The sequence below is a fragment of the Mastomys coucha genome, unplaced genomic scaffold, assembly GCF_008632895.1.
Source record: "Mastomys coucha isolate ucsf_1 unplaced genomic scaffold, UCSF_Mcou_1 pScaffold11, whole genome shotgun sequence".
In the NCBI taxonomy this organism is placed as follows: Eukaryota; Metazoa; Chordata; class Mammalia; order Rodentia; family Muridae; genus Mastomys; species Mastomys coucha.
In genome coordinates, this window is record NW_022196893.1 from 16,139,052 (window position 1) to 16,150,464 (window position 11,413).

The 11,413-nt window shown below is 47.9% G+C and overlaps 1 long non-coding RNA gene across 1 annotated transcript in view; it reads right to left on the reverse strand.

Annotated features, from left to right (window-relative positions):
- Window positions 1-11,413, reverse strand: part of LOC116077306 — a 22,468-nt gene that overhangs the window by 2,315 nt on the left and 8,740 nt on the right. Inside the window, exon 2 of the long non-coding RNA XR_004113205.1 lies at window positions 4,362-4,588. This is a non-coding gene — a long non-coding RNA (uncharacterized LOC116077306). The remainder of the gene's footprint in view (window positions 1-4,361; window positions 4,589-11,413) is intronic.

The window sequence follows — 11,413 nt, forward strand, 5'->3', positions numbered from 1 at the left end:
GGTGGCTGGTGTGTCCCCATGTGTCTATAGAGGTGGCTTGTGTATCCCAGTGTGTCCACAGAGGTGGCCGGTGTGGTCCAGTGTGTCTATAGAGGCCGGTATATCCCCAGTGTCCTTGGAGGTGGCTGGCTTTCTTTGTACCTTGAAGCCACCTTCCCTCACAAGTGTAAACGGGCTTTTGTGATCTTCCTGACAGCCTGCTGCACACTGTCCAGATGGGGTTCTGCTAGCTCAGAGGCCTTCCGAGAGCTGGAGGACTGCAGATCTCCCCTAGAGCCATTTCAAAGTCTCCCCTACCCCCAGAGCTCCAGCTTACGGATTGCAAAAGCTTCCCATTCTGAAATCGTTGTTGTCACGGTGTCTCAGTCTGTTGCTATAACAAAATACTCAAAGCTGGGCCATTTACAAAGAATAAATGTTTACTTGGCTTATATGTATTTCTGGAGGTTGGGAAGTCCAGCTGTTGGCTTGACATCTGGAGAGGGCCTCCCTGCCCTATGACAAGGCAGGATGCCATCTGATGAGCAGGAGTACTAGCTCAGGCCTCGCTTTTAACAAAATTCCTCTCATCCCAGTGCCCTCCTCCTAAAGGCCCTGCTTCCGAAGCCCATCAACCCATGGGTCTGGAGGTGAAGGTTTTAACCTTTATCTTTCGGGAGACACATCTGAGCCACAGCACATACCTCCCCTCTAAGACGCTGACCCACATTTTTTTTTTCTCCATGTCTGGCCTGTCAGGCACCTCTCTAAACTCTGGGATTTCTGATTTGCTCCAAGCTTATCCCTCAGGTCATCTGTGGTCTCAGTAAAGCTTCCTGGGGTGGAGGGTGGTAGAGGATAATGACTCAAAGCTAACAGCACAAAAAAAAACCCAAAGCTGCTACTCATGGTATCTCCAAAAGATGCTATGACTAGGTTGTATGGTTGCTATGCAGTACTTTGTTTCCTGGTGAGGCCTAACCTCAAGACAGCCACATAGGGCTCAGAGGGAAACTCTATCGCCCGAGCTCACACAGCCTTTTAGAAACATAGATGGTAGGCCGGGCGGTGGTGGCGCACGCCTTTAATCCCAGCACTTGGGAGGCAGAGGCAGGTGGATTTCTGAGTTCGAGGCCAGCCTGGTCTACAGAGTGAGCTCCAGGACAGCCAGGGCTATACAGAGAAACTCTATCTCAAAAAAACAAAAACAAAAAACAAAATCAAAAAAAAAAAGAAACATAGATGGTTCAAATCCTTGTTGTTTGGTCCTGAACTCTTGATACCCCATGTAAGACCCGACCCAGTTCCACTGATATATCAGTGAACAAACATCACCTGGCATCAGTAAGGGGCCGGGTAGGCCCCTGTATCAGGCTCCTCCTTTATACATAGCTCTCTGATCTTGTGGCAGGCATGGAAGGTACTTACACCCATCAGAGACAGATGGACAGGTGTGTCAGTTGCCCTCAGCCCCAACCCTGTGCAGTGGTCCCATGAGTACCCATTATTCTTACAAAGAAATAGTCAGAGCCCCCCCCCACAATGGTGCACCCTTCTTAATTGCCCTACCTATATACTTGAAGGGCTTCCCTAAACAGAACTCTTTTACTAAAGAGATGCCAGTCACTTGCTGTTCTCACAGAACGAGCTTCTCATAGAAGGTTCCAGAAAGGTGTGTCACATTGCCCTGTTCTAACAGAAAGCTATTGACTTTGAAGGAAGCTGACTTAGCTGCTATTATAAAGCACGTGAGGAAGTCAGTTGGAAGATTTATCTCCACTCACATAGAAGTTTCAACTTATGGCCTATTGCTTCTAGGTCTGTGACAAGGTAGAACTTGGGTCCCAGAAGTAAATAAAGGAAGACGGGAAGGTCCAGGAACAAGAGATCCCCTCAAAAACATGTCCCCATGCCCTACTTCCTCCAACTAGACCCCACTCCTGAAGTTCCCACCACTTTCCTAAACACTATTAAGTCATGAACCCTTCACTGGATGACAAAGCCACAATCCCCAGGATCCAGTCATCTCCCAGTGTCCTCACTGACCACTGAGCATCGCTGCACTGAGGGACCAAGCCTTCAACGTGGGAGCCTCGAGAAACATTTAGAGCTCAAGCCCCAACAGAAGGGAACCTACCCAACTACTCTCGGGAGCTCTGTGACTTGAAGCAGAGAGATGCTTGGGCTAGCCTGTGTCCTTGAGAGATCAGTGCTGACAAATACATGGGAACCAGGAAAGGGCAGCAGAGTCCCTCCCCAACCCCTCCCCCAGCTGACGGAACCGAAGATGAAGAGCCTGCCTTCCCAAGTCCCAACAAGATTCTCAGGTCTGCTCTAGCAAATAACCATCGGTATGCTCCTTGCTTTTTACATATTTTACTCAAGTTTTCAGATCTGCTTGGTGCATAGCACCATCGGAGCCAAACATCTGCCGTCTTTGTGGGTTCAACTGTGCCTGCTTGCATAAGATCATCACAGCTGGCTGAGTATTGGCGTTCCCTCCCAGGAGAGGGATCTGAGGGCCATGGGACCCTCACCTGAGTATCCAGCCCCTCCTCCCAACCACTTGTATGTGGTTTTCTCTTCTGCTCTAATTGAATGTAGCCTGGGGTCTTGGGGAGGACGTATAGTATATAGTCTGGGGAGGACTAGGGGAAGAGGCTCCATCTATGCAGCTGTGTGGGAGCCATCATCCATGCTGGATGCTTGAGGGAGGGTCACCCACACTCCTGCCTGTGACACTTCACCCATGTTCTGTATATAAGCCATTTAATAGATCATTAGTTTATTAGTTCCCAGGGGGAACTTTGGTTTGTCACTGAGACCCTGGAAGGAGAAGTCTAGTTGCTTTCTTAGTGCTCCACAGAGAGAAAATGCTTACAACGACACAGCAAGGTTAGAAGGATTTTACAAAGAAAACCAGAACATCTAGAACCTAGACTCCACTCGTGAGGCATTAGGGGCCTGGCTGCATTTTGAAAATATGGCAATAGGATGGGATAAAATGAGATAGCCTGGCCCATAGGATAGAGGATAGAATAAGACAGCCTGGCCTACCAGCTTATGGCCTTGGAGTTTGCATACTTGGGTTCAGGATCAATCACTCAGAAGCTCTGAGGCACGTGACCCTAGGTGTCAGAGCCTAGGGTTTCTATGTAACAGCATCATGTGGAGTCCATGATGGGGTTGAGGCTTAGCAGGGAAAGGGGTGGGCGTGGGGTACTGCTGCACACAAATCCCCAGTCAGTAGCACTGACACTGTAGATGTGTGAGACGGGGTGGTTGTCATTCCATGAAATGACAGTTTATTAGAGTCCGGACAGGTAGTGGAGACAGGGGAGTTGTAGCTGTCCTATAAGCATTCGCTTATGTGTGTGCCCCCTGCTGGGCAGGAAGCCCCGCAGTGAGGACTTGTTTTGAGAATAGACAGGAAGTGGAGGATTGCCCAGACTCTTGCCACCACAGTCTGTCAGTGTGACAGCCGGTGCTGATAAGCAGCAGCAGCAGTGCTGCCAAGGAAGAGCGATAAGGAAGGGTGCTAAAGGAGGGCGCTAAGGGAGGGAGCTAAGGGAGGCACTAAGGAAGGGCGCTAAGGGAGGGCGCTAAGGAAGGGCGCTAAGGAAGGGCGCTAAGGGAGGCACTAAGGGAGGGAGCTAAGGGAGGGCGCTAAGGGAGGGCGCTAAGGAAGGGCGCTAAGGGAGGGCGGTAAGGGAGGGCGGTAAGGGAGGGAGCTAAGGGAGGCACTAAGGGAGGGAGCTAAGGGAGGGCGCTAAGGGAGGGAGCTAAGGGAGGCACTAAGGGAGGGAGCTAAGGGAGGGCGCTAAGGAAGAGCAGTTTCTAGGGAGGCTTATGTTATTTATTTTATATTTACTCATCCGTATATGTGTCTGTGAGTTCCACATATATGTGGGTGCCCAAGAAGGTCAGAAAAGGATGTCGGATCCCCTGGAGCTGGAGTCACAGATTGTTATGAGCAGCCCAACCTGGGAACTAATCTAAGGAACTCCGCAGGAGCAGCCGGTATTCTTAACTGCTCCCTGGAGTCCCACGGCTCACAATTCAGATAATCTACTCTCCTGCATTTTGTTAGAAACTTTTTCTGAGATCTAACAAACCCACCTTCCTTATCCTCTCCTCTCTCATAACTTTAAGCCTCTTTCAGAAAATAGTTCATTTAAAACAAACAAACAGGGGCTGGCGAGATGGCTCAGTGGTTAAGAGCACTGACTGCTCTTCCGAAGGTCCTGAGTTCAAATCCCAGCAACCACATGGTGGCTCACAACCATCTGTAATGGGATCTGATGCCCTCTTCTGGTGGGTCTGAAGACAGCTACAGAGTACTTAGATATAATAATAAATAAATATTAAAAACAAACACACACCAAGAAACAAAGATGCATCCTCCAGCCGCCACTCCAGGTTCCAAGTATTGACTTTCAGGTCTATGTGCACCTTACCCATCTACACTTCGGAAGAGAGATGGTCCTCAGCAGCTCAGGTGGACAATGGGTCAATTCTCTCAGGCCCTGATCTTGGACCCCAAACTCAGAACCATCCTGTTCCCAGAAATGCAATGCTCCAGATGGTACTCTCTTCATAAACAGCCAGGCTGCTGGGGAGAAGTGGAGCCACTGGTCAATGAGGGTTCTGAGACAGTGCTCTGGGGTAGCAGGTTGGGCTTTGGAACCCATGGAGGACATGTTGAGCCAGGTTCACCCCAAGGCCACACTGTGACCCTAGCTGTGGCAGCCACTGGATCTCAGAAGTGAGGGAGGACTGTTTTCCACTTGGCAAAGTAGGAGCGTCTTATCCCACAGCCCATCTTAACGATTTGATCGTTGCTCTTCACAACCTCATCTAGATAATTGCATAATTAATTGTGTGCAGGTAATTCACCCAGGGGAGGAGACTACAGGGAGTGGGGGCCCAGGCTTTTTTCACTGCCCTGGAAAAGTGCCAGGCAACCTCTGTGCAGACCCCATCATGGGCATGCCTGTGAGTGTGTTTGGGGCCTTGCATGCTCATGAGACCTCTAGGGGACAGCTCTGCTGGAACCCAGTGACCTTGTCATGGCATGCTTATACTATAGGCTTAAGTCAGAGGCTGTTCCCCAGATCAGAGGCTCTGCAGGATGGATTAGAAAGTCTCTCAGCTCAAGGTCTCCCCAGGGGCTTGGGCCAGTCCATTTTCTGGATGCTTCTGGAAAAGCAACGCCCATGATTTTTACTTCCACTTGCACTCCATGTCCCTCCCCCACACACTCATTGTCTATAAAACCACACATTGGCTTAGGGGGTCCCAGGAAGCCAATCTTCAAAAGACTGGACCCCAATGGACAAAGTGTTGGAGTCAGAGGAATGGTCTTGAAATAGACTTGAGCCAGGACGTGGTGGCGCACGCCTTTAATCCCAGCATTTGGGAGGGAGAGGCAGGTGGATTTCTGAGTTCATGGCCAGCCTGGTCTACAGAGTGAGTTCCAGGACAGCTAGGGCTACACAGAGAAGCCCTGTCTCGAAAAACCAAGAGGAAGAAGAAGGAGAAGGAGGAGGAAGAGGAGGAGGAAGAGGAGGAGGAGGAGGAGAAGGAGAAGGAGGAGGAGGAGAAGAAGAAGAAGAAGAAGAAGAAGAAGAAGAAGAAGAAGAAGAAGAAGAAGAAGAAGAAGAAGAAGAAGAAATAGACATGACTCTTTGAATTCCTCCCTTCCCTTGCTTGCAGTGGTAAGCACCTATGTTTGGTTTTCAGCACTTATGTAATGTGCTGGGCATCTAGTACACACCTGTAATCCCAGATCCAAGGGTGAACAGAGACAGGAGGATCCCCTGGAATTTGCCAGCTTCTAGCCTAGCTAAGAAAACATGAGACCTTACCTTAAAGGAATACTCAGAGAGTAATGGGGAAGGACAGCAGACTCCCTCTTCTGGACATCTTGGGCACCTGCACGCATGTGGCATACACTCACAAAATCACATATAGAAAAATAAATCTTTAAAAAACAAAAACAGAGGAAGGCTGGAGAGATGGGCAGTGGTTAAGAGCACTTGCTGTTCTTGCAGAGAACTTGGATTTGATTAGCAGCACCCACATGACTATTCTCAACCGAATGGTAACTCATTCATTGACCGCAACTCATAACCGTTCTAGGATATCTGGTGCCCTCTTCTGGCTTCTATGGGCACTGCATGCATGGGGTGCATATACACACATTCAGGCAAAGCACTCACACACATAAAAGTAAAATAGCAGCCTGGCAATGGTGGTGGAAGCCTTTAATCCCAGCGCTCCTGAGGCAGAGGCAGGCAGTTTTCTGTGAGTTCTAGGCCAGCTGGATATATACAGTGAGTTCCAGGACAGCCAGAGCTACACAGAAAAACCCTGTCTCGATAAACAAACAAACAGCAAAGAGAATTCTGAAAAATGCTGTCACAGGGATGAATTCTGAAGATAGTATGCATGTAACATAGGCACACAGAACAAATCCCATGTGATTCCACCTATATGAGGCACTTAAATGAGTCAAATTCACAGAGACGGAGGTTAAATGGGAGTTGTTGGGGGCTGGAGAGCTGTTTAGAGGGGCTGGAGAATCCGTTTAGGAAAAAGTGAAAGGTCTGGATAGCGGCGGTGATGGCAGCCAGTAATGTGAAGAGGCTCCATGCTACATGACTGGAAATGATCAAAATGAATTTTATGTCATGTATATTTTATCAACTTTTAAATGGTTAATGAATAAAATGAAAAGGATCCAGAGAGATGGCTCAGCTGGTAAGGGAGCTGCCGCCATGGCTAATGCTCTAAGTTCATCCCAGAACCCACATGGTAGAAAAGAACCTACTCCCACAAGTTGTCCTCTGTCCATGAGCATCCTATGGTATGTGCACATGCCATACATACACACACACACACACACACACATACACACACATATACACATATACATGCACATACACACATAATACACACACACATACATATACACACACATACACACACATATACACATATACATACACATACACACATATACACATAATACACATACAGACACATACATATACACACACATATACACACATATACACATATACATACACATACACACATAATACACATACAGACACATACATATACACACACATACACACACATATACACATACACATACACACATACACACATAATACACATACAGACACATACATATATATACACAATACATACAAATACACACACATACATACATTTATATATACATATACACACATACACACAAATACACACACATACACATACACACATACACACATAATACACATACAGACACTACATATATATACACAATACATACAAATACACACACATACATACATATATATACATATACACACATACACACAAATACACACACATACACATACACACATACACACATACACACATAATACACATACAGACACATACATATATATACACAATACATACAAATACACACACATATACATACATACATATATATATACACATATACACACATACACATAAATACACACACACATACACATACACACACACACTAAACAAACAAATAAATAAATAAATAAATGTAAAAAGAAGTGTCTTAAGAAAAGTGCATAAAGGCTGAGGGCCACTGTGAAGCCCCTGTCTTGCAGAATGTTACCCAGGCCCTCATTCCTACCACATTTTTCTTAGCAGAGGGACTTTGCTGCAGTCTCCATGTTCTGATTCATCTGTCCTGCTGCCAAAGTTCATTGTTCTAGATCTCTCTGAGGACACATCCACTGTATCAACGCTGACTTGCTTTTAGCCGCAGCTTGCACACTGCTGCTGGAATTTGATGAGCGAGCAAACCCCTGGCCCCAGAACAGAGGTCATGTGTAAAATGGCTGGACACAAGCTGGCAGAGCAGTTCCTCAAGGCTAGCACAGGCCTCGGTGGCAGACAACACTGTGAGATAGGGTTCCGGCATGGTTGTCACCGCCAGTTTATCCCTGGCCTTGGGCTGTTCACACCGATTCCCTATTATTAGTCATATTAAATCATCACCCACAATTTCGCCTGTTGGCTGTGGGGGAGAAAAAGAACGAGCCATGAGATCACAGAGCCACTGAGCAAAGACAAGCAGAAGCAATCTACTCTCTGGTGAAGAGGAAGACAGGAGACTGTTCCTAGTCACTGTGATTGGCAACAGATGGGCAAAGGCAGCTTTGCCCATCCAGCCAGGACATCACAGGGCTTGCTGCAATCTTTGCCATCTTTAGGGAGCTTGGGAGCCAGGGGCTGAGGAGAGAGCTCAGTGGTAGATAGAGGCCAGGCAGAGAGTAAGTCCTCAGAGGCCCTGGCCAGAATCCTGTGGCCTGAGCTGGAAGAGAACAGCTCTAGCTTGAAGCACCGTGGAGATGCCGTTTCCCTGGCAACAGTGGATGTACATTTCAGACAAAGTGTGATGACCAAAAACAAAACAAAATGAAACAAAACAAACAAACAAAAAACCTCTATCCTGGAGACCTGGCTCTGCCCTGATAGGCTGTGTGATGGGAAAAAGTGGCTGAGCCTCTCTGAGATGGACACGAAGACAGTGATGGTTGTGAAAGCTCCTGGTATAGTGCATAAGACCATGGAAGAGTGTCCTGCACCAGAAGACCGTGGCCCCTCAGAAGCAGCCGTGAAGGACAGTGAATTGTCTGTGGTTCAGGTGGTTTGTTCCTTATGTAGGCAGCAGAAGGGAGTGTGATGTCCCTATGTATAAGGACAACATAAGTGACAGGCAGTCCCAGTGTGGAGGAGCAGTTGAAGATGCCAGCTAAGCGGTCATATAGGCTACAGCCTCACCAAGGGGTAGGGCAAGTGGGAAAAAAGTCTCCAGATTTTCACTTACTAATTATTTATTCATTTGTGGGAGGTGGTGGTGGCAGTGTGGGACTGTGAATGCACTGTGGCACATATATGAAGGTCAGAGGACAACTTTTGGAAGTCAGTTCTCTCCTAGCATCATGTAGGTCCTGGGATCCAATTCTGGTCAGCAGGGTTGGTGACAAGCACATTTGCCTACTGAGCCATCTTGTCTACCTCATCACCTTTATTGGCTTAAGTTGTTTGCAACCAACTCTTCTCTCTGTATGCCATACTCTGTCTGTCTCTGTCTCTGTCTGTCTCTGTCTCTGTCTCTGTGTCTCTGTGTCTCTGTCTCTGTCTCTGTCTCTCTCTCTCTGTCTGTCTCTCTCTTCAATATAGTCTCACTATATTAATCAGGCTGACCCCAAACATGCAGCAGTTCTCCTGCCTCTGCCCCGCTGTGCTAGGGGAATGACAGGCATATATCATCATGCCTGGCTTGGCCTCCTTATTTTCTGATGCACACACTGCTAGAAACTTCCACACCTCAGCTCTTCCTTAGCTGCCTCTCACAAGTTCCATTATAAACATATTGAAATACGTACAAAATATAATAAATATGAACATCCTCTTCCTCCTTCGATCCAAAGAATTTTCTAATTCCCACTGTGATCTCACCTCTGGTTATTTAGAAATGTGTTCCCAAATGCTTGGGGGACTATTTTCTGATGAGCTTTCTGTTATTACTTTCTTGTCTAATTGCACTGTGGTCTGAGCTCGCTGTTGTGGGAGCTCACCCCTTTGAGATCTGCTGAGACTTGCTTGAGGGCCCCGGCATGGGGTCTGTTTTGGTGAATGGTGCCCAGTTTTATCAAACCTTTTCTGCACTGGCACTCTTGACCCCGTAGCTTGTAGGGTGCATTCCTTCTTTATTGCTCTACAGAGCTAATATTTTGGATGTTCACCCAGCATGTGCCCTTTTCTGTATCCTCATGCCTCCCTGCAGCCCGTCCTTCCCTTGGGAATCCCGCCTTCACTCGGGAGAATTTTTTAGTGGGGGCGGGAAGGGAAGGATCCTGGAGGGTGGGTCTTCGAGTTCCAGCTTCACTCAGCAAATCTTGGAAACGTTTCCGCTTAGCTTTCGTTTCTGAAGAATCTCTCCTTCAAAGAGGTGAGCAGGGTCTGTTTGCTCTGTCAGCGAGTCCACGACATTAGTCCATTGTCTGCTGGATTCCAGAACTATGAAATGCCTCAATTTGCATGTCACCCTTGAGGGCTGTGCCATCTTCCACACGTCATTCCAATTTTAGTCCCTGTGTTGCCCTGACAAGCTTGCAGCAGTTTTTAAAACATTTATCTTTGTCCCTCACCACCATCCCCCACCTGGCTTCTGTTAGTTCCTTCTCCTGAGTGGGGGAGGGAGAAGCCGCACATCCTCCGGGTGTTCTCCTGCTGTGGGTTCCCACACTTGTCCTTAGAAAGCTCCGGTCTCCTCTCTTCCATGTTCTTCTAAGAGGGAAGGCAGAACAGCGACAGAATGAGATCCCCTTTACTCTCCAGCCAGGCAGGGTGGATACTTGTTTGGAACGAGGACAGGAACCCACTGCACACCCAAAGCCACACATTCCAGACATTTCCTCATGGCAGCCCCAGCTTCAGAGGCAGGTGTCAACAGCTCACTGACAGACAGGGTTCTCAGAGTTGAAACCACCCCCTTTCCACACTTGAAGCAGTGGGGCGGGATTCAAATCCAAGCTGGCATCTTTGGAACAAGGCTTCAAGAGGACATGGGGATCCCCATCCCCAGTCTGTTGGGGTTCATTGAGCGGCATGGTATATTATTACATATCTGTGCACTCGAAATGATAGCGCCCAGCCTTGCTCCCTTGCTCACATGTGTTAGCTTCCTTAGCCTCTTTATGGCTCTTCAAACATTCCAAAACCTGTCTGGCTTCTACTTGAAGTTCCTTTGACTAATAAATATCCCTGTCTGCATTTCACCATAGGTCTTAATTTACACGTTCCTTGTAAAACTGTGACTCTTACTCCTCCTCCTCCTATTTAAATCAGGCCCTCTCTGTAACCTCAGGTCATCAACTCTCAGTTTTGCCCTTCTAGGACTTGCCATACTTTGTAGTAATGGGTGTGTGGTGTTGTCCTGACCTTTATATCTAAGCTCCCGGGAAGCAGGGGCTCCTCCATATTGAACCTTCCCTGAGGGTTCCTGGCGCTTTGCTATGCTCATGCCTACCGCACTCCCCTTCCTCTCCCCTGGAGCAGTCAGTGTCTCCCCCTCTTTCTATTCTGATCCTAGTGGAGACAAGCCAGGGAATTCTCTGCACAGGTGAGTGTCCCGGGTGCCTGGCATGACTGTACTGGTTAGATCACAGCAGGCCTGGCAACGGGAGGGATGACATGTTCACCTGAGTCATCCTTGGCAAGGGTGACTGCTGGGATGGGATATGCAAGGCCCATCATCAACATGCCCCCAGCCAGCAGGTAACGGAGTCCTAGGGTGGTTAGCATTAGGAGTTCCTGCGCTAAGACAGCTGGGGGCTCATTTCCCAAACCCCGAAACGCTCTT